Genomic DNA, 22,761 nt, shown 5'->3' with positions numbered 1-22,761 from the left:
CTCAGTACAAATTTTTAAAAAGCTGATTCTAATAAAGTACAATACATTTAAAAGAAGACAAATATTTATTTTCATTTGAATTAGAACAAAGGCAGTGACCTTAGTTCTCCCCAATTACTAGAGACAGCGGGCCCCAAATGATACATTTACTCTAACAGATTGGTCTGTTAAGAGCAATGTGATGACATTTGGCCTCCATTACTTTATTTTCATGGAATTCAGAGTATTCTAAACTCATCAATTCCCTAATTTTCAGAATTCATGTGAAAACCAAAAAACCAATGGTTAGAAATAAGAGACTGACCTCCACTTCTAAAACCTCAAGTTAGAAGAAAGATTGTTCTGCCCTTAAAGAGAAGGTGATAAGATAGCAGTATCAACCCCCATGGCATATCAGAATTCTCAGCTAGAATGGATAGAACTTGATCCCTTAGATATGTAACCATCTTAGTGCCTGTAACCACTTTATCCTTAGCTCCTAACCTTAGACTCAGGGGTGCTGGTTGGAATGGCTGAAGAAATCAGAAAATTCCCAGCACCTTTGACTGGAAACCGTGTTCTCTTCAACTAAAGGTGCAACTGAGTGTAAAATAAGTAAAATTCTTGCCTTTTGCTAAAATGAGTTACAACACAAAGGCTTTCCAGTTAAAAAAAAAAAAAAGAAAAAAGAAAAAGAACAAATTCCCATCCCTCTGCCTCCCCAGCCCGCCCACACCCCCTCCCCAACACTCACACAACCTCTAATCTCATCTGTGAGAAAGAACTGTACTTTACTGTCCACAAAACAAGTCTATTTTCAAAGTGAGAGGTGAATTGCTCCGCGAGGATTGCCATCAGTAACTGCGGGCTGGTGAATTCCTGCTTGTTTATAGAAAGCAGTAGCTAAGGATAGACACTTTGAAACCACCTGTGAAAGAATTAAAGACCCAGGGGGGCAAAACCCCCATCACAAACAGAATCTCACTGATCAAGTGTGAAAGAAAAGGAAGAAAGAAAAAGCCAAGTAGATCTTTGCAGGCAACCACTAGATGGACATAGAATTCAAAAACATTCTTTAGTGAGATCAAGGATGGCAGGCTTTGAAGCCTGGAGGGCTGGCGAGTCTCAGAATCGGCCTGGCCGTGGCAATCCCCACACTCAAGCGTCTACAGTCTTGCACTTGCTGGAGTAAAGCATTTAAATTGGAACAATGTCAAATTTCACAGCTATCTTATGTCCAGTGACCTTACAGGACCCCAAGGGAAAGACAGATAAAAAAAAAAAAAGATTGTGCTCAACAAGTGCCTGAAAGCAAAGAAGTCACATAGGCAACCTCTAAACAACTTTGCAAACTGAAAACACCCATTGGTTTGTGCACGCAGGGCAAGTTAGCAAAAGCGCTGGCTTATTGATTCATCAGTTTATTCTTTTCACTGAGGACCCACAGTGTGTCTTATTCTTTACAGACACAAAGATAAATTCTCCTACATTAATTTATGAGGATGGTGTTAATGTGTGTGGTGGTGGTGGTGGGGAGGAGGTTACAACGATTCCGAATTAGTCAGTTAGAAACAGTTTTTATTGTTGCTGTAAGGAAAATGAGAAATAACTGGTGTATGACTGAAAAATTTGTAGATTAGATGAAAGAATCATTTCTAAGAACAAAGATAGGCCCTCCAAGTTCTGTATTTTTTATATAAGAATTGCAATGATATTTCATCCTTCCTAACTATGCCTCAGTAAATCATTTTAGCATAATGGTTTGTACCCTTTGGAAAGAAAAAAGTTATAGATGTGGCTAAAATTCTACCACGAAGCTCAATGTTATATCCCACGTTCCTAATAGAGGTAGCCATGGGCTCGAGGTGTATAATTCTGCTCATTTTGGGGTACTTTCACATAAATATATATTGTTCCTAAAGACTTACAATATTGTTTCATATGTTAAAATTGTTTTCATAGATGGTTTCATACTGTAAATATTCCCCTGACTTTACTAAGTTTGCGTATGTCACTGTTATGTTTTTGATATCTGTCCAAATAGATGACTTAGTCTTTTTGGGGACTTAGTATATTTTTGGGGGTCACACTCAGTAGTGCTCAGTGATTGCTTTTGATTCTGTGTTCAGGAATCTCTCTTGATGATGATGGGGATCATAGTGGTACTAGGGATCAAACTCAGGTCAACCATGTCACGCAAGGCAAGCTCCTTACTTGCTATATTATCACCACAGCACTTGGGAAGGGGGGAACCTAATGTTTCAAAGAAGAAACCAAGAAGAAAAAAAGTTTCTTCACACAGAAAAATTACATGTTCTGCCTATCTTGGGTTGGGAGACTAAAGTTAGGAGAACTTTTTGGAAGAGGGAGACCTATACTCAGTTTTTGAAAGACTTGAGACTAATGACAACGTTACAGGCCATTTCAGAAATATACCTTAAAGGGCCAGAGAGATAGCATGGAGGTAGGGCGTTTGCCTTGCATGTAGAAGGACAGTGGTTCGAATCCCGGCATCCCATATGGTCCCCCAAGCCTGCCAGAAGCAATTTCTGAGTGTAGATCCAGGAGTAACCCCTGAGTGCTGCCAGGTGTGACCCAAAAACAACAATAACAACACAACAACAACAGACAACAAAAAGGAAATATACCTTAAAATAATTTCCTAAACTAGGGATTGTGGAGTTTGCTGTATTATATTTTTTTTAGTATTTAGAATTAAAAAAAATTTATTACATAAAAACCAACAGCAATACATTTTGGCTAGATGGTTATGACTTTAAGAGATACATTTCAGGGCCCGGAGAGATAGCACAGCGGCATTTGCCTTGCAAGCAGCCAATTCAGGACCAAAGGTGGTTGGTTTGAATCCCGGTGTCCCACATGGTCCCCTGTGCCTGCCAGGAGATATTTCTGAGCAGATAGCCAGGAGTAACCCCTGAGCAACGCTGGGTGTGGCCCCAAAACAAAACAAAACAAAAAGAGATACATTTCAAAAGGGATGTTACACTTATAAAGTTGATTTACTAAAGCAAAACAGTGATTCTGTAAAACATTTTCATTTAAGTCCAACAGGTAGGCATGCAAACCAATTACAAAGGACAATCTTTGATCAACGCAGTGTTGGTGTGATTGTTGGTGTGTACTGAGTAAAACACATTCAGAATCAGCATAAGATAAGGAAATGTAGGCTGATTTGAGTGCTCCTTCTGTTTGCAGTTTTAATTTACCTTGTGAGAATCCCTGTGTGCAAACTTGAGAGAGCAAGGCTTTGATATATGTTCAGCCTTCCTTAAGGAGGGGCCACAGAATTCTTGAAGCATGGTTTGAAAAAGATGGATAAGATATTCCACCCAAAATTCAACATCACCTTTAATCTTGCCCTCTACTCTTCTAATCCCTAGGTAATGTTTTGTGCTTCTTTTGCAGGAAAGCAATTTTGCTAATCACTTTAGCACCAATTCTTGCATCCCTGGCTATACTCAGAACTGCCTCCATCCAAGTCTTTGATGTGGGAAAGAAACACACATACTCTTTCGCATGTAATCTGAAAACAATTCACCTCTTGCCAATGAATGCACAGCACTCCACTTTAATAGAGAGCAAGTTCTGTGGAGGTTTCTAATCCTTTCTGCCAAAGAAGAGAAGAGAGAGAATCACTCAGGTAGCCTAACCTCATTCAGGAGTTAAAATCACTTGGAATGTTTTGTGGTGTGTTGGGGGCTTTTAAAAAATATCACTTGCTGAAGATTACTGCTCTCAGGGGAAATCAAAACAACTCAAGATCAAAAAAAATAAATAAATTAAAAATAAAAAAAAAGATTCCCCATCCCCATCTCAAACAGGATATTCTTCTCAACTCAGATAACTCTTGATCTAAGTGTATTACAAGAAACCTGCTTTAATCCCTCAAAGCAATGGTGTTATAGATAAGTAGCGGTAACTGAGGTAGCTTAAATTCCAGAAATGTACAAAAGATTTGGTTGGAAACAAAACTCAAAAAGAAAAGAAAGCTCAAACTGCATTGCTGTGACTTGAAGAGGTAAAATTAGGGCAGTAAAAATGCAAAGAATGACCCCTACAAAAGAAATAGCCGTAAGAGTCCAGAATTGTCTTAATGATCTTATAGGCTGCTTACAGTGTATGTTTCTGATTGTGTGTGATTTTGAAGTGTGTTTATGTAAGCATTTTAAGAAGGTGCTGCATTGATTTGAGAATCTGGTGAATTCATTTGAAAATTTATATAAATGTTGCACTGTGTTAGTACACATTCTGGAACTATTTCACAAATGATTTTTTTCTTTTTTATAATTCTAGTTGAGTTTCAGTATTTTTTTCCATGTTTACTATTTTTTCCCTCTAATTACATCAGAGCTTATGTATTAGACTGGAGTTTATTCTTTTTCTTCTGGTCAGGAATTATCATTATTTTATAATCTGTGTATTTTGATTAACTTACCTTCTGATCTTCAAGTTAACATTTTACAAATATTCCCATTCTGTTCTCCATTGTAGCCCCCTATTGCAAAATAATGGCAGTTTTTTATTATAACTTCTTCATTTCTTCTTTTCCCCAAAATATGTTTGAAAATGTCTTTTGACTTTTTAAGAATTCCTTTTCTTTATTTTGGTTTTTGGGCCACATCCAGTGACGCTCAGGGGGTTATTTCTGGCTACATGCTCACAAATTGTTCCTGGCTTGGCGGACCATATGGGATGTGCAGGCAGGGGGGGTGGAATCAAACCACAGTCCATCCTAGGTCAGCACGTGCAAGGCAAATGCTCTACCACTTGCGCCACTGCTCCGGTCCCTTAAGAGTTCCTTTTTTAAAAATAATTAAAACTGGGCCCAGAGAGATAGCACAGTGGCGTTTGCCTTGCAAGCAGCCAATCCAGGACCAAAGGTGGTTGGTTTGAATCCCGGTGTCCCATATGGTCCCCCGTGCCTGCCAGGAGCTATTTCTGAGCAGACAGCCAGGAGTAACCCCTGAGCACCGCTGGGTGTGGCCCAAAAACCAAAAAAATAAATAAATAAATAAATAAAAATAAAAAAAAATTAAAACTCCCGGGCCTGAGAGATAGCAGGAAGGTAGGGTGTTTGCCTTGCATGCAGAAAGACAGTGGTTCTAATCCTGGCATCCCATATGGTCTCCCGAGCCAAACAGGAGCGATTTCTGAGCCTAGAGCCAGGAGTAACCCCTAGCGCTGCTGGGTGTGACCCAAAAACCAAAATACTACTACTACTACAACTACTACTACTACTAATCAAAACTCATTATTTGTATCTGGCTGTACATACAGTACATAAGGTGCTTGCCTTGCAAGTGAGTGATCCAGGTTTGATCCCTAACACCCTGTGTCTTCCCCTGAACCCTACCAGGAACAATCCCTGAGTGCTGAACCAAAAATGACCCTCACACAAACAAACAAACCAAATTCAACTCATTAGTTGAAGCACTAGGGAGATAGCTCATGACTTGCATTCTTTTTTTGTTTTTGTTTTTGGGCCACACCCGGTGACGCTCAGGGGTTACTTCTGGCTATGCGCTCAGAAATCACTCCTGGCTTGGGGGACCATATGGGGATCGAACCGAGATCTGTCCTGGGTCAGCTGCATGCAAGGCAAACGCCTTACTACTGCGGTATCACTCTGGTCCCATAACTTGCATTCTTTTTTTTTTTTAATATCTTTATTTAAGCACCATGATTACAAGCATGTTCGTAGTTGGGTTTCAATCATAAACAGAATACCCCCCTTCACCAGTGCAACATTCCCACCACCAATGACTTGCATTCTTAAGAACCCAAGTTTAATCCCTATCACCTGAATACTGCTAAGAGTGGCCCTGTGTGGCCTACAGCACTAACTTCAGTGTGAGGCCTGAATGCTGGACAGTTTATCTCAGACTGCAGGTTGAAATTTTTTTTTTCTTTTGGGCCACACCCGGCGTTGCTCAGGGGTGACTCCTGGCTGTCTGCTCAGAAATAGCTCCTGGCAGGCACGGGGGACCATATGGGACACCGGGATTCGAACCAACCACCTTTGGTCCTGGATCGGCTGCTTGCAAGGCAAACGCCGCTGTGCTATCTCTCCGGCCCGCAGGTTGAATATTTTAGAGAGAATTGCCCAGGGTCCCCTGAGCACTTTTTGGTTTTGGGGCCACACCTAGCCATGCCCAGGGGTTACTCTTGGCTCTGTGCTCAGAAATTACTCTTTCAGAAAAACATATAGGGACGCCGGAGATCAAATCTGGGTTGGCTGTGTGCAAGGCAAATTTCCTATGCTGTGCAAATTGCTCCAGCCCCATGGGGATTCTCAAAGCCATATGCTCCAGAAAGTAGGATCACTGGAAACTATTTTAAAATCAGCCTACTTAGTCTCTCCTCATGATTCTTTTGTTTGTTTGTTTTGGGGCTATACATGGCTATGTTTATTCCTTTCTACTCAGAAATTACTCCTGGCAGTGCTCCAGGAATTATATAGGATAAAGCCAGCGATTGAATCTGGGTTGGCTACATGCAAGGCAAGTGCCCTATCCTTTGTACTATCACTTCAGTTCCTTTTTTGGCCCTACTTTCTAAACATTTAAAAAAAATTTAAAATACTATCCAAAAGACATGGGATTATAGTTTTAAAACATTAACTTATGGAGCTATGTGATACTATGAATTCCACTGATTTTTTTTTTTCTTTTGGGGCCATACCTGGCTATATTCAGGATTTTCATCTGGCTCTGTGCTCAGTGGTTATTTCTAACAGTGCTCAGAGACAAAATGCAGTGCTGGGGGTTAAACCTGGGTCTGCTGGATGCAAGCCAAATGCCTTAACCCCTGTAAGCTCTTCTTAGCCCTTTCAATGATTCTTTCTGAATGAATCTACCTAGACTGTGTCATTGCTTCAGCATTAAAAATTCTGTCATTAGGCTGAGGAGCAGATATGGTACCTGACAAGCCTTGAGTTTTATCCATGAATCTACATGCCTGTCTTCCTCCCTGAGACTACAAGATCTGACCCCTATATTTTTTTATTGTGGTAGTGAGAGATAGTATATCAGGTAAAGCACTTGCCTTGCATGTGGCTGACTCAGTTTTGCTCCCTTGAGCACCACCAGTAGTATCCTGAACACAGAGCCAGGAGTAAGGCATAAAATAGCCAAATGTAAAACAACTGTCCCCACCTCCATTTTTTTTTCCTGTTCTCAAATTTCCCTGTTAACATAGGACAATAAATTGAGAAGTCACAATGACTGAATTTAGCTTTAATTCTTTTACCTAGAAGTAGAGTTAAAATAATCTTACTCCCCCTCCTTTCATAAAACACTTGGACATGCTATCTTATAACGTGATTAAAGACTCAAATTGGGGCCGGAGAGATAGCATAGAGGTAGGGCATTTGTAGGTAGGACAGTGGTTCAAATTCCAAAATCCCATATGATCCCCTAGTCTGTCAGGAGCAATTTCGTAGCATAGAGCCAGGAGTAACCCCTGTGTGCTGCCGGGTGTGACCCCCCCCCAAAGAAAGACTCAATCAGGGATTTTGGAACTTTTTTGCTTTTTTGGGTCAGACCCAGCAGTGCTCAGGGGTTACTCCTGGCTCTACGCTCAGAAATCGCTCCTGGCAGGCACAGGGGACCATATTGAATGCCGGGATTCGAACCACCAACCACCATCCTTCTGCATGCAAGGCAAATGCCCTACCTCCATGCTACCTCTCTGGCCCCAGGGGTATTAGAACTTTTATCTAAATTCAACTTTTTCTTTTTGTGGGTGTGTGTGTCAAACACGGCAGCGATCAGGGGTTCCTCCTGGCTTTATGCTCAGAAATTGCTCCTGGCAGGCTCAGGGAATCATATGGGATGCCGAATTCGAACCACTGACCTTCTGCATGCAAGGCAAATGCCTTACCTCCATGCTATTTCTCCAGCCCCTAAGCTCAACTTTGTTTAGAAGAGATAGGTAAGCTGCAGGGGCCTAATCACTGATTTTTCACCTGTTGTTTGAGAAATGCTATATTAAGTCTCCTGGGCTTGACACACATTGGCCAACACTGACCAGAGGAAAGCATAGGGGGCAAAAGTGTCTTTGTACTTAGTGTCTTCAGAGCATGGGAGGTCTGTGCCCAGCCAAGGAAGGACTTGGGCTGATGTATATGAAGTGATTGCAGAGTTCTACTCACTAATCAGATGGACTTCACTTTCAGCTTTTTTTTTTTTTTTAGGTTTTGGGTCATACCTGGTGATGCGCAGGGATTATTCTTGGCTCTGCATTCAGGAATCACTCCTGGTAAACTCAGGGAACCAAATGGGTTCCCGGTGATCAAACGAGGGTCAGCTATGTTCAAAGCAAGTCCCTTTCAGCTGTACTATTGCTTTACCCCCACTCCAGTTTCATCTTTCTATTTTGTTGTATTATTCTGTTTTGTTTTGTTTGTTTTGGGACCATACCCAGAGGTGCTCTGCACTCAAAAATCACTCCTGGCAGGCTCAGGGACCATATGGAGTGCTGAGAATTGAACCCGGGTCAGCCACATACAAGGCAAAGGACCTATCTCCTGTGCTATCACTTCGGTCTCCAGTTTCAGCTTTTCTTTTCTTTTTCTTTTTCTTTTTTGGTTTTTTTTTTTTTTTGGGCCACACCCGGCGGTACTCAGGGGTTACTTCTGGCTGTCTGCTCAGAAATAGCTCCTGGCAGGCACGGGGGACCATATGGGACACCGGGATTCGAACCAACCACCTTTGGTCCTGGATCAGCTGCTTGCAAGGCAAACACCGCTGTGCTATCTCTCCGGGCCCCTTTTTTGGTATTTTTGGACCACACCGGTGATGCTCAGGGGTTACTCCAGACTATGCACTAAGAAATCGCTCCTGGCTTGGGGGACCATATGGGAAGCCGGGGGATCAAACCGCGGTCGGTCCTAGGCTAGCGACAGCAAGGCAGACGCCTTACTGCTCTGTGCCACAGCTCCAGCCCATTTCAGCTTTTTGTTTGTTTGTTTTGTTTTTGGGTCACACCCGGCAGCGCTCAGGGGTTCCTCCTGGCTTTACGCTCAGAAATCGCTCCTGGCAGGCTTGGGGGACCATATGGGATGCCGGAATTTGAACCACCGTCCTTCTGCATGCAAGGCAAACGCCCTACCTCCATGCTATCTCTCTGGCCCCCAGTTTCAGCTTTTTAATGTCCACTTAGCCCCTAGCTTATGAACTGTAATCGCAGAAGTGCAATTTCTTTACACTCTCCTTTATGGGGAAACTCTTCTGGCAAACAGCCTGTCATCTGTTGTGAAGGAGAGCTGGTGTTGACTTGAAGCAGCAGAGTTGGTGGTCCAGTGGCCATTGTCCCGTTGGGAGCAGGTGATCTCGCTAAGCTCCATGTGTTTGGAAACTTCTCTGACCAGCGCTTGTGCTGCTAAAGGCAGAAGAGCTCAAGCTGCACTCCTGTTTCCAGGTCAATCTACTGAACCTGGGAAAATCCCCAGGGGCTAGCTTGGATTTCTTCCTGCTTTTCTCTCCATGGTGGATTTTACATGTAGGGGATTTTTCTCATTCATCTCTCTAATTGTGTTTGAAACAGCTGCTATAAGAAAAGGGAGGAAAGACATATCACATAAATATATTTTAAAAGTAGTCTCTTAGAAGCAGTGACACAACTTATTAAAGTATAACAGTTAAAATTTGGTCCAAGAACCATAGCAATTCTTAACACATGTTTATGTATATATTTGTATACATGTTTACATATATTTATAAATATATATATTTATATAAGTATATAAAATATTTTATGTACTTAAGAATTTAAGTTAAGGCCTAAAAGAACAGAATAAGACAGCCATATTCCATTTACATTCAGACTTTTGTTTATATGTATATAGTTTTGTTTTTGTTCTGTTTTGGGCCACACTTGTTGGTGCTTAGTTGATACTCTTGGCTTTGCACTCAGGAATCACTCCTGGCAGTGCTCAGGGGACCATCTGGGGTGCCTGTGATAAGACTTGGGTTAGTCATGTGCAAGGCGAGCACCCTGTCTGCTGTATTATCACTCTGGCCCCTTTTATTTATATTTGACACTGAACACAGCATACTATCTGTTCAATATAGGTTAATTGAATGGTACTACTGAAAAGCTGCCTTTTGTGTTTTTCTTAATTTTAGCAGAACTCAAAACCTAGGATAAGACAAACAGGTCATTATCCCATGATTTCATTCAGTGTAATATCCCAAATGAAAAAAATTAGATGAAGTTTGGTTTTCTTAAATAGCAATAATAATTATGGACTCAAAAATAAGAACTTTGCATTTGGTGTGATACTTTTTTCCAGAAAGATGAAAAATACTCAAAGTTTTCTAAAAATTATCGTTATTTTGGAAAATAGCTCATAAGATTATATTTATTTATAGTCTACCATCATAGAGACCTTATTTTTAGTGTATGTGTTTGTTTGTTTATTTATTTATTTATTTATTTATTTATTTTGGTTTTTGGGTCACACCCAGCAGCACTCAGGGGCTACTCCTGGCTCTACACTCAGAAATCACCCTCAGCAGGCTCAGGTGACCATATGGGATACCGAGATACGAACTACCGTCCTTCTGCATGCAAGGCAAATGCCTTGCTGCTGTGCTATCTCTCTGGCCCCTAGTGTATGTGTTTAAATCACCAGGTAATCACAAATATTTTACAAGATTTTGTGGTTTTCTTCATCTTCATGTTTATCTTCCATCATGTATTGTCAAACAAATCAAGTCTGAATTGTCCCCAACTCTGAACTCAATTCAAATTCATAGATTTGAGTTTCTCATCTGAAGATATAGAGTCTAATCTCTCCTGACAAGAAGGAATTCATTTTAGATGGGAATGCTGTTTTACATCTTGTTCAGAATCTCTCAGAATTTAGATGCTGGAGCAACAGTACAGTGGGTAGAAGTTTGCCTTGCACTCAACTGACCTATGTTCAATCCCATAGGTCCCCAGGGCCCACCAGGATGGTTCCTGAATGCAGCTGAGCATCACTGGGTATGGCCCAAAAAACAAACAAACAAAAACAACAAAAAAAACCTCTCCAAATATATTCTACTGATTGAAGAAGGTTACCTCAGGTAACCAATGACAGGACTAATTAACTAGCATATTTGGAAATGTTTTCTTTTCTGCGGGGGTCTTTGAAGCCATGCTTCTCTATGGGAGGGCCTAAGGATGCAGAGCTGCTCAGGCCCTGTAGTGCCTGGGATTTACACAAACTACCCCAGCAATGCTTGGGGACCTCCCAGGCTGCACCCAGCCACGTTTTATGCCCAGGAGATCATGTGATGCTGAGGGTTAAACTGGGGTCACCTGCCTCCCTCCCTCCCTTACTTCTTCCCTCTCATTCCCTCCCTCCCTTCTCCCCTCTCTCCCTCCCTCCTTCCCTTTCTTCCTTCCCTTCCTCCCTCCTTCCTTCCTTCCTTCCTCCCTCCCTCCCTCCTTCCTCCCTCTCTTCCTCCCTCCCTCCCTCCCTTCCTCCCTCCCTCCCTCCTTCCTTCCTCCCTCCCTCCCTCCCTCCTTCCTCCCTCCCTCCCTTCCTCCCTCCTTCCTTCCTCCCTCCCTCCCTCCCTCCCTTCCTCCCTCCCTTCCTTCCTCCCTCCCTTCCTCCCTTCCTCCCTCCCTTCCTTCCTCCCTCCCTTCCTCCCTTCCTCCCTTCCTTCCTTCCTTCCTTCCTTCCTTCCTTCCTTCCTTCCTTCCTTCCTTCCTTCCTTCCTTCCTTCCTTCCTTCCTTCCTTCCTTCCTTCCTTCCTTCCTTCCTTCCTTCCTTCCTTCCTGCTCAGGAGTGACCCTGGTGTTCAGAGACTATAGTGGTGCCAGGGATTTGAACCTGAATTGGCTGTATGCAGACAATTTAACCCCTGTACTATCTCTCCAGATCATGAAATGTTTTTCACTATATATTTTATTATATATCAATCTTTATATATATTTTTTCTTGTCATCCTTTTATATGCTCTTTTACAGATGGCCCTTAAATTCTATATATATGTGTATATTAATATTATTAATAATATTTTATATAAGTACTAGTCACATGGTTTGTAGACTGTCCCTCAATTGGCATCTGCTATTTTTTTATTATTGATTTGGATTATGGATTTGGGGGAGGAAGACCATCAAAGTTTTTTTTTTTTAATTTTTGTCACATTTTATCTAGGGTATGTATTATCAACTTATCAGTACTGATGTTGACCTTGATCACCTGGTAGTATTAGTTTTTTTTGTTGTCAAGTTCCTTCCTTACCACTGTTCAATCCTTTCTATATTGTATTCTTTGGGTTTTTTTGTTTGTTTGTTTTTGGCCCATGATCATATTGTATTCTTTGGAAGGAAATAACTCTTTGTGTGTGCATGTGTGTGTGTGTGTGTGTGTGTGTGTGTGTGTGTGTGTGTTTTGGGTCACAGCAGTTGTGCTCAGGGCTCACTCTTGATAGTGTTTGGTGACTAGGGCTTAAACCTGGGTTGGCTGTATGCAAGGCTAGTGCCCTGTCTGCTGTACTATCCCTTTAGTTCCCAAATATCAAGCATTTATTTTTTATTATTAAAAAGGCACTTATCTGGGCTGGAGCATATGCTTTTATGCAGGAGGCTGAATTGGTCTCTGTAGCATTACCATGTGTGACTGACTCTCTAGGATAGGGAGGAGTCTCCTCCCATCTTACCCCACCTTAAATTGAATAGAAAAATATGAAACTGAAGCAAATGAAGGAATCAAATATTTTGCAAAATAAATTAGTTCCTATCACTCACTCCCTTTAAAGTTTTATTTTTGGTTTTGTTTTGATTTTGACCCATATCTGGCAGTACTTAGTGCTTACTCCTGGCTCTATACTCAGTAATCACTTATGATGCACTTAGGAAATCATATGTAGTTGTAGGGAGTGAACCCCTGGGCCAGCTGTATGAAAGGCAAGCAAGAGCCCTGCTTGGCTGTACTGTCACTCCAGTCCTAAAGTTTATTTTAAAAGGCTAGGAACATGGGCCAGAGAGATAGCCTTTAGGTAAGGTGTTTGCCTTGCATGCAGAAGGACAGTGGTTTGAATCCCGGCATCCCATGTGGTCCCCTGAGCCTGCCAGGAGCAATTTCTGAGTGTAGAGCCAGGAGTGGTCCCTGAGCGCTGCTGGGAATGACCCCAAAACAAAAACAAACAAACAAAGGCTAGAAACATGATTCAAAAGGTAGAATGCGTCCTATTATGTGTGAGGACTTGGATATACTCCCTCTCCTAGAACCCCCAGATGTGATCTTGATGGCCCCTAAACACCTTGGATTTAGCATCGTCAATGGCCCCTAAAAATAGAAACAATTTCCACTCAAATCAAAGTCTTATAAAAGAATTATGTATAGGGCTGGAGTGATAATACAGGTAGGGCTGTTGCCTTGAATGTTATTGACTTAGGTTCTATCTTTGGTGCCCTATATGGTCCCATGGTACCACAAGGAGTTATTCCTGAGTGTGACCCCCAAACCAATAAATAAATAAAAATAAGAGGATCATGGAAGTATTAAATGGTTATGGCTCTATGTGATTATTTATTATTTATTTATTTTTTTTGTATTGCCAGGGGTTGAAGCCATGCAAGACAAGGCAAGTGCTATACTGTTGCTGAGCCACATTTCCCAGTCTATGTAGTTAACTTTCTTTTTGTGCCTGTGCCATACCTGAAAATGTTCAGGGGTTACTCCTGTCAGCCTGGCATGCTGACAGCTGTGCTATCACTCCAGCCCTTATGTGATTAACTTTGTGTGTGTGTGTGTGTGTGTGTGTGTTTTGGGTCACACCTGGCAGTGCTCAGGGGTTATTCCTGGCTCCAGGCTCAGAAATTGCTCCTGGCAAGCACAGCGGACCCTATGGGATGTTGGGATTCGAACCGATGACCTCCTGCATGAAAGGCAAACGCCTTACCTCCATGCTATCTCTCCACCCCCCACCCCTTTTTTTGGGCCACACCTGTTTGATGCTCAGGGGTTACTCCTGGCTATGCACTCAGAAATCGCTCCTGGCTTGGGGGGACCATAGGGACGCCGGGGGATCGAACCGTGGTCCATCCTATGCTAGCGCTTGCAAGGCAGACACCTTACCTCTAGCGCCACCTTCTCCGCCCAATGTGATTAACTTTTAAGTAATAGAAAGGGGTAGAGAAGATACATCAAATGGCCAAAATACTGCCTGGTATTTCATAGGGTTCCAGGTTTGATTCCTGCACACCAAGGTCTCTTGAGCACTGCACATGTAGCCCTGGTGGCCACCAGCACAGTTGGGGACCCTTTTCTCAGGAGTAACTGAGATTAGAAACAGAAGCTCTTTGAAAAGCAGCGGATATAAATATCAGAACTGCAAGATGGCCAGAAGTAATGTGCCTTTGTTACTTGTAGGGGATCTCAGAGGACCCTGAATTCAGTGCCTTGTTCGATTTTCTGATGTTCAGTGAATGTAAAACATTTAGAGAATAAGGTTTGATGTTACACCATCTAGGTTTGATACCTGCTCTATCACTTAGGAACCATATAACCAAGGCATCTATTTCATCTTATGTGAAAGATACATTAGCGGTTTCTCTTTTCTTTGGTGGTCATAGGGGTGAGAGTATATGGAAAGTTCTTATGATAGTGACTGATATACAGTAAGTACTCAACAAATACATGAGATTATAGACATATTGGTAAACATCTGAGCGAACACCAGATACAGAAATTGTCAATATATTCTTTCACTTATTCATCTGAAAAAATAATTCCTGCTCAGTTTGTCTATTTCAAAAGTTAAAGGCTAGTCCCTAAGGATCTAACCAAATGGACATTTGGGTGCCAGAATATTGGATATGAGAATAGGCTCCAATGAGAGACTGTCATTGTGTTTATATACACGGTCAGAACACAATTTTGGTCGTTTCTGATTCTAAATATATTACCTATAACAGCAGTAATAACCAATATGCATTCCATATACATGGCCACACAAAGAACTTTATGTATTTTAAAATCCTCTTTAAAAGTAAACTTGTTTGGGTCTGGAGAGATAGCACAGCGGTGTTTGTCTTGCAAGCAGCCGATCCAGGACCTAAAGTAGTTGGTTCGAATCCCAGTGTCCCACATGGTCCCCCGTGCCTGCCAGGAGCTATTTCTGAGCAGATAGCCAGGAGTAACCCCTGAGTACCGCTGAGTGTGGCCCAAAAACTGAAAAAAAAAAAAAAAAAAAGTAAACTTGTTTGTTTGGGATTTTGGGCCACACCTAGCGGTGCTCAGGGATTACGCTCAGAAATAGCTTCTGCCAGGCTTGGCAGACCATCTGGGATTCTGGGGATTAAACCTGGGTCCATCCTGGGTCAATTGCATGCAAGGCAAATGCCCTACCACTATGCTATCTCTCCAGCCCCTAAAAGTAAAGTTGTATTAGGGTTTCTTTTTGTTTTTTGGGTTTTTTTTTTGGGGGGGGGGTCACACCCAGCATCGCTCAGGGGTTATTCCTGGCTCTATGCTCAGAAATCACTCCTGGAAGGCTCGGGGGACCATATGGGATGCTGGGATTCGAACCAATGACCTTCTGCATGAAAGGCAAATGCCTTACCTCTATGCTATCTCTCCGGCCCAATAGTAGGGTTTTTTTTTTTGGTTTTGGGGCCACACCCAGCGATGCTCAGGGGTTACTCCTGGCTGTCTGCTCAGAAATAGCTCCTGGCAGGCACGGGGGACCATATGGGACACCGGGATTCGAACCAACCACCTTTGGTCCTGGATCAGCTGCCTGCAAGGCAAACGCCGCTGTGCTATCTCTCCGGGCCCCAATATTAGGGTTTTAAAGTGTGCAATTCTTATTGGGGCTAGGCATTATTTAGTGATAGTCTGTGTCTCCAACATATGAAGTCTTGTGTTTGATCCTTGGAGTCATATCCATGCACATAAAACAAAATATATTGGTCTTACGTTTTATTTATTAATTTTGTTTTATTGAAACCATTGTGATTTACAAAGTCCTTCATAGTAGGGTGAATCTTAAGTTCTATTTGTTACAACATTCATGTTTTCGGCATTGTAAGCTTAAAGTAGTTTCACATTATTTTTGTTAATTAATGTGCAAATAAAAATTCAAGTTAAAGCTTTATAAGATAAACTAAGGTATATTTTAACAACCTTGGATTTGTACTTCAAGGGAGCTTATGCTTTTTCTGAAAAATTCGAAAGTTCATTGTACTGTTTCTATCTTCCTTTTCTCCCTCCTGGCTATTAATATATTTTCTTTTTTTGAAGGGGGTAGCATTGAGTCTTATCTGTGGGTGTTCATAACCATGCTGGGGGTTAAACCCGGTCTGCCATGCAATGCAAGTGTATTACCCCCTATATAAACTCTTTAGTTCTTTGGCAGTAAAATGTGATTCAAGATCTCATGAAGATATGGATTTACTTACATTACAAACCTATCTTTTCATACACATTTGAGTTTCAAAATAATTTTGAAACTGGGTCCCTTAAAAAGAAAATTTTGTTTGTTTTGGGGTTAAACCTAGAGATGCTCAAGGCTTATTATTCCTGGCTCTGTACTTAGGGATCATTTCTGGATTGGTTCTGGGGAGCTTATGTAGTGTTTGGTATCCAATCTGTGTTGGCCATGTGCAAGTCAAATACCTTACTTACTATCAATTTGACCCCCACAATAATTTTAAAGGGATTTTTTTTTGTGATGAAATCAAGTTTGATATAAAAACTAAATTAAATTTGTTTTTACTGTTGGAGAGTGAAATGGTTGATAAAAAATTCTAGATGCTTCTCTGAGGCAAGACTAAACAAGGTTTTTATGGGGGGGTTGTTTTGTTTTCAAATACTCAGGAATGTAGGAATCCATATGATCACCAAATTACAGAATATATATCAGTTTCTCATGTAGCTTTGCCTGTCTGCATAGTGAATAATTTGACTATGAAAAGTCATTAAACTAAGAGCTATACAGACAGTAAGCATGTAGGCACTTGACATGGCCAACCCAGGTTCTATCCCTAGTATCCCAGAGGATCACTTGGGCCCCACCAGGTCCCCAAAATATCTTTCAACTTTGAAGTTTAGCATAAGTAATTAATTTACTTGGGTGAAAATAGTATGATGTGATGCTTTAAAATATGGTCTAATTGGGGCCGGAGAGATAGCATGGAGGTAAGGCGTTTGCCTCTCATGCAGGAGGTCATCGGTTCGAATCCCGGCGTCCCATATATGGTCCTCCCGTGCCTGCCAGGAGCAATTTCTGAGCCTGGAGCCAGGAATAACCCCTGAGCACTGCCGGGTGTGACCCAAAAACCACAAAAAAAAAAAAAAAAAAAAATATGGTCTAATTTTTCCATCTACAAAGGCAACATGGAGTAAAAAGTAAGTTATAGTTGTGTGTGATTGTGGATTTTAATCTTAATGTTTTATGTTGGGTTAATGAAATACTTTTCTGTGTCTTCAATTTCTCCACTAGAAATGAGGCACAATGTTGATAAAAAAAAAAAGTACTCAGTTTTACTCTGTAAAAGGAATAGTTCAAAAACAGTCAAAAAGTAAGAAAAAATTTAAATATCTTTTTTTTTTGGCTATCCAAGGGCCATTTATTTACAGGGGTTCTGGTCCACTCAAGCTCACTTCATGAAAGCTACTTCTGGAATCTTGTCCTTGTCCTTAAAAATATGGAACGCTTCACGAATTTGCGTGTCATCCTTGCGCAGGGGCCATGCTAATCTTCTCTGTATCGTTCCAATTTTAGTATATGTGCTGCTGAAGCGAGCACAAAATTTAAATATCTTTAAGCACCATGATTACAAGTATGTTTGTAGTTGGGTTTTAGTTGTAAAAAAAAAAAGAATAATTAAAAAAACATTATTACATAAGTAAACGAAATGCTAGAACATTATAAAAAAAGTAAGAAATTACTAATGTGGGATGGAGAAATAGTATAGTGGATAGGGTGCTTGCCTTGAATGTGATCAAGCTGGGTTAGGATCCCCAGCATCCGCTAGCACTACTAGGATTAACCCTGGAACTTTGCCGGTATGGCCCAAAACGAAACAATAAAAGAAGGAAAAAAGTTTACAAATGTGTGTCTAATATAAATCCGAGACGTAGGTATATATTCTGTATTGGCCATCGCCTTCTTTTCCACCCAAGTGACTCACAATACATAAATGTAGTAAAATAAATAATTGTTAAATTGGCAACATAAGTGTGGGGGAAGACTGGCACACAAAATTGTATTGGGGAATGGGTGAAAGGGAGGGTGAGAGGAAGGGTGGGTGAGAAGGAGGGAGGAAGATGTGTCAGAACGGTATCCATGAGAAACCTTTATATAGTATTGTAAACCCCCAAATAAAAATAATCACCAAAAATTAATATGCCATTACCTCAATTACACTATTCTTACCTTGGTAGTGTGAACAAGTTAATCCATTTATAATGATTTATTTATTTATTTATTTATAATGATTTCTAAGAAATGTTCTTTAGTTGCACTGCAGTGTCATATCAAATATCACTTTTATTAAGAAACCATTGGCTAGAGTTTGGAAATCTTTTTCTACACAAAGAATGCCCCCTCCTTTTTCTTCTTCTTCTTCCTTTTTTTTGTAACAGGATTTGACCTGTAACTATTATTGAGAATTTTCTTAGAGGAGTTCAAAGCATTTTACAGGGATCATCTCATTTATCCCTCAAAAGTAAGGCAGGGGCATTATCTCCACTACAGACTGAGAACACTAAAAGGCCAAGATAGGTGGGTTTTTTGTTGTTGTTTTGCTAAGATCAAAAAGTAATTCTAGGGCAAAGCCAGATTCCGGTTTGACCTTGTTATATGATGCTTCTGCAGCATCATAAGCCCATGCAGCGACTTCTTTAGGTCTCTCTTTGGCTATGCTAAATGGTGAATCATTCCAGAGTTGGTTTCTCATTCATTCTTGCTCCACGAAAGTGGGTCTGATGATAAAAACAAAATAAAAACCTAAATTCCTTGGGATACAGTATACACAAGACAGGGAGAAACATCTTCCCCACAAATCTTATTTCCTACTCAGTGCTATCCAACTGAAAAAAAAAAATACAGGTCAGGGATGCAAGTCTAGGTATAATGAAAAACGATGTAGTACAAGTGCTGCTAAATTCTTTTATTTAGTCAGATGCATCAGAAATCATTCTCTTGGGGTGAAGGGTTTCACCTGGTTGTGCTCGGGAATCACTCTGATTCGAGGGACTCATAGGCGGTACCAGGGTGAGCCACATGCAAGGCAAGCAAGCAAGTGCTTTATCCACTGTAGGGTACTATAGGAACTCTGGTTCCTGTATTAAAACCTTACCAGTCAATATATAATGAACGTTCCTTTTCTGATTATGGATCTTCAAGACCTGCTATTATTACAGCACCTTTTTGACTTGGGCCTTGAACGTTCCAGATGCGGCTTGAATAGCCCTGTGTGATGCAGGATAGGAGCTAAACTTGGGCTCCTCTTTGTTTCACCTGCGTTAATGGAAGGAAGGGGTGTTTTGGGGATGGGCGATGACTTGGGTGGTGACTCAGGAGAAGGTCTAGCTTGGTCACATCTTTTTTTTTTTTTGGTTTTTGGGCCACACCCGGCGGTGCTCAGGGGTTACTCCTGGCTGTCTGCTCAGAAATAGCTCCTGGCAGGCACGGGGGACCATATGGGACACCGGGATTCGAACCAACCACCTTTGGTTGCAAGGTGAACACCGCTGTGCTATCTCTCCGGGCCCTAGTTACATCTTGATCCTGACCAGAAAGTGATGCTTTCAGGCCCTTGACCGCCGCTGTGTCCTCAAATGTCCGAAACACTGTCACCCCCGGGGATCCCACTCGGAGGGCGTGAGAATGGGAGCTACGACTGCCACCTTCCTGGGCTGCGTTTTCGTGGGTTCCTGGCACGTGGCCCGAGGAAAGGTGGCACTGTCTGGGGGCAAGAGAGTTTCGGTGAAGGGAGCCCACCTCAGTGGGCGTTTCTGGGGAACCTGGGGACAGGGGTGGTCAAAGAATGGGGTGGGCGCTTTTTTGGAAACCTGGGGAACTGGGGTGGTTGGCAAGTAGGGTGGGTGCTTCTGGAAAACCTGGGGGACAGGGGTGGTCAAAGAGTGAGGTGGGCGCTTCTGGAAAACCTGGGGTAGAGGGCTGGTCGGAAAGTGGGGTGGTCGCTTCTGAGGAACCTGGGGAGCAGGGGTGGTCGAAGAGTGGGGTGGACGCTTCTGAGAAATATAGGGAGCAGAGGTGGTCGGTGAGTGGGGTGGCTACTTCTGGAAAACCTGGGGTCCAGGGTTGGTTGGAAAGTGGGGTGGGCGCTTCTGGGGAACCTGGGGAACGGGGGTGGTTGGCAAGTGGGGTGGGTGCTCCTGAGGAACCTGGGGAACGGGGGTGGTCGGAAAGTGGGGTGGGCGCTTGGGGGGGAAACTGAGGAATGGGGCAGTTGCTTCTGAGGAACCTGGAGAGCAGGGGATGCTCAGTGAGTGGCTTCTCGAAGGCTCTGATCTCTCCCGCGTGCGGCCTAGGCCAGGGCCTGGACGCGTCTCACAGGCCGGGGCGCACGACGCCACCCGAGCGCTTCCCCGTCAGCACCGGGTCTCCCCGCGGTTGGGTGGAGGAGGGGCCGCGCCCCAACTCCGGGCCGGCACCCCGAAAAACGGCTCCCGGGCCGGGCCTCGGGTGTGAGGGGCGGGGCGGCCCCGGTGCGGGCCCGCGCCGCCCGCCCTCCACATGTGACCCGGCCCGACACGGAGCTGCCTCCTGCCGGCGGAGGCGCGGCGGGGGCGGCCGGGCCTGGGTTCCGCGGCGGGCGGGCCCCGCGGCCGCTCATGGGCAGCCCGAGCCGCTCGGGGCCCGCCGGGCGCGGCGACGCGTCGGGGGCCGAGAGCGAGGGCGCGAGCGGGGAGGCGCGGGCCGGGCCGGCGGGGCGGGCGGCCCGGGGCCCGCGGAGGAAGGGGAAGGGGAAGCCGGGCGGAAGGGGAAGAGGAAGAGGAAGCGGGCCCGAGGGGAAGCCGGCCGGGGAGGCCGAGGAGGCCGCAGGGGCTCGGGGGCGCTCGGGGGGCGCGGAGGGGGCGCGCAGAGGCCGAGATGAGGGCGGACTGCCGAAGGACGACTGCAGGGCCCGGGCCAGGCCGGGGCGATGGCAGGGCCGCGGGGCCCAGGCGGGGCCCGAGAAGGAGCAGGAGCCGGAGCCGGAGGAGAAGGCGGAGGAGGAGGCCGGGGCCCGGGAGTCCGCGCTGTGGCGCCTGCCCGAGGAGCTGCTGCTGCTCATCTGCTCCTACCTGGACGTCCGGGCCCTGGGCCGCCTGGCGCAGGTGTGCCGCTGGCTCCGGCGCTTCACCGGCTGCGACCTGCTGTGGCGCCGCATAGCCCGGGCCTCGCTCAACGCCGGCTTCTCGCCGCTCGGCACCGACCTGTAAGCGCCCGGGCAAGGCCCTGGGGTCCCACACACACAGCCAGGCCCTGGGGTGCCAGCGTCTCTCTTTCTCTCTCTCCAAGGCCCCCCTGCCTGGGAGCATGCCTGCCCCAGCCTCCCCATGCACGCAGCACCATCCCCAGGAAACATCTTCCTGCTGTGTGCCACCCCCATTCCAGCCCCCTACCCCCTACAGCTATGCAGGACCCTTGGGTGTCACCCCTCCGAGGCTCCTCTGACACCCAAGGCCATGATGGGGTCTGCCCGAACCTCCCCTGGGGCCCTTATCTCTGGCCCCTGTTCTAAAGGTGTGAAGGCCCAGGTGAAGTGCAAGAGGTCTTAGCCTCCTCCTCCAGGAGCCTAGGCCTCTGAGGACTGGAAGCCAAACAGGGGTGCCTGCTTTTGGCAGGGGTTTGGTTTAGGGCTAAGCTGGATAGGTAAGGCAGGGTAAATGCCATTTGACCCCTTTTGGGTAGTGTCTGAAACTTGTGAATGGAAAAACTCCCTCAAGGTTTGTTAAGTAAGAATGGGGGAAAGCCTTTTATTTGTTTTTGTTTGTTTATTTTCATTTTTGGGTCACACCCGGTGGTGCTCAGGGGTTAGTAACCTGGCTGTGCGCTCAGAAGTTGCTCCTGGTAGGCTAGAGGGACCATATGGGATGTCCGGATTCGAACAGGGGTCTGTTCTGTGTTGGCCGCGTGCAAGGCAAACGCCTGACCGCTGTGCCATCCTTCTGACCCTGGAAAAGCCTTTTTAATCCCCAACTCCACTCCAATTTATTTAAGGTTAAAAAGGAGTGGTGGTGGTAGTTTAACAACATTAAAGTTTTTTTTTTTTTTTTTAACAAAAAGTTCTAATACGGGGCCAGAGGTGTGACACAAACGGTAAGGCCTTGCCCGCTTTAGCCTAGGACAGACAATGGTTCGATACTCCAGCGTCCCCTATGGTTCCCCAAGCCAGGAGCGATTTCTGAGCACATAGCCAGGGGTTAATCCCTGAGCTTCATCGAGTGTGGCCCCCCCAAAAAAAAGAAACCCCAAAAGCTCTAATACTACCATTTTTACACAACTGTTTCAGCTTTTGTTGTTGTTTTTGCTCCACGCCTGGCAGTGCTCGGGGTTACTCCTGGCTTGGCACTTAGGAATTAGCTCTGGCAGTGTTCAGGGAACCATACGGGATATCGGGGATTGAACCCTTTTGGTTCATGCATGGTAAATACATAGTTTGCTGTACTATCTCACCAGCCCCCACTATTTCAGCTTTTTTGGGGGATCACACCCGGCAGGGCTCAGGTGTTACACCTGGCAGGCTCGGGGACCATATGGGATGTCGGGATTCGAACCACCGTCCTGCATGCAAGGCAAA

The 22,761-nt window shown here is 44.2% G+C and overlaps 1 protein-coding gene and 1 non-coding gene across 2 annotated transcripts in view; one reads left to right on the top strand and one right to left on the bottom strand.

The window, feature by feature from the left end:
- Positions 1-17,646: 17,646 nt before the first annotated feature.
- Positions 17,647-17,753, bottom strand: LOC125995235 (U6 spliceosomal RNA). Its single transcript, XR_007490788.1, has one exon. It is a non-coding gene; the product is annotated as a U6 spliceosomal RNA (small nuclear RNA).
- Positions 17,754-21,068: 3,315 nt separating this feature from the next.
- FBXW4 (F-box and WD repeat domain containing 4) overlaps positions 21,069-22,761 on the top strand; it is a 96,807-nt gene continuing 95,114 nt past the window's right edge. The window contains exon 1 of the mRNA XM_049764343.1: positions 21,069-21,396. The gene's annotated coding sequence lies outside the window, so the exon portion shown is untranslated. The remainder of the gene's footprint in view (positions 21,397-22,761) is intronic.

This window comes from Suncus etruscus, chromosome 17 (genome assembly GCF_024139225.1).
Source record: "Suncus etruscus isolate mSunEtr1 chromosome 17, mSunEtr1.pri.cur, whole genome shotgun sequence".
NCBI classification, from domain to species: domain Eukaryota; kingdom Metazoa; phylum Chordata; class Mammalia; order Eulipotyphla; family Soricidae; genus Suncus; species Suncus etruscus.
The sequence above is the reverse complement of the archived record's forward strand: the minus strand, read 5'-3'. Positions and strand labels throughout refer to the sequence as shown.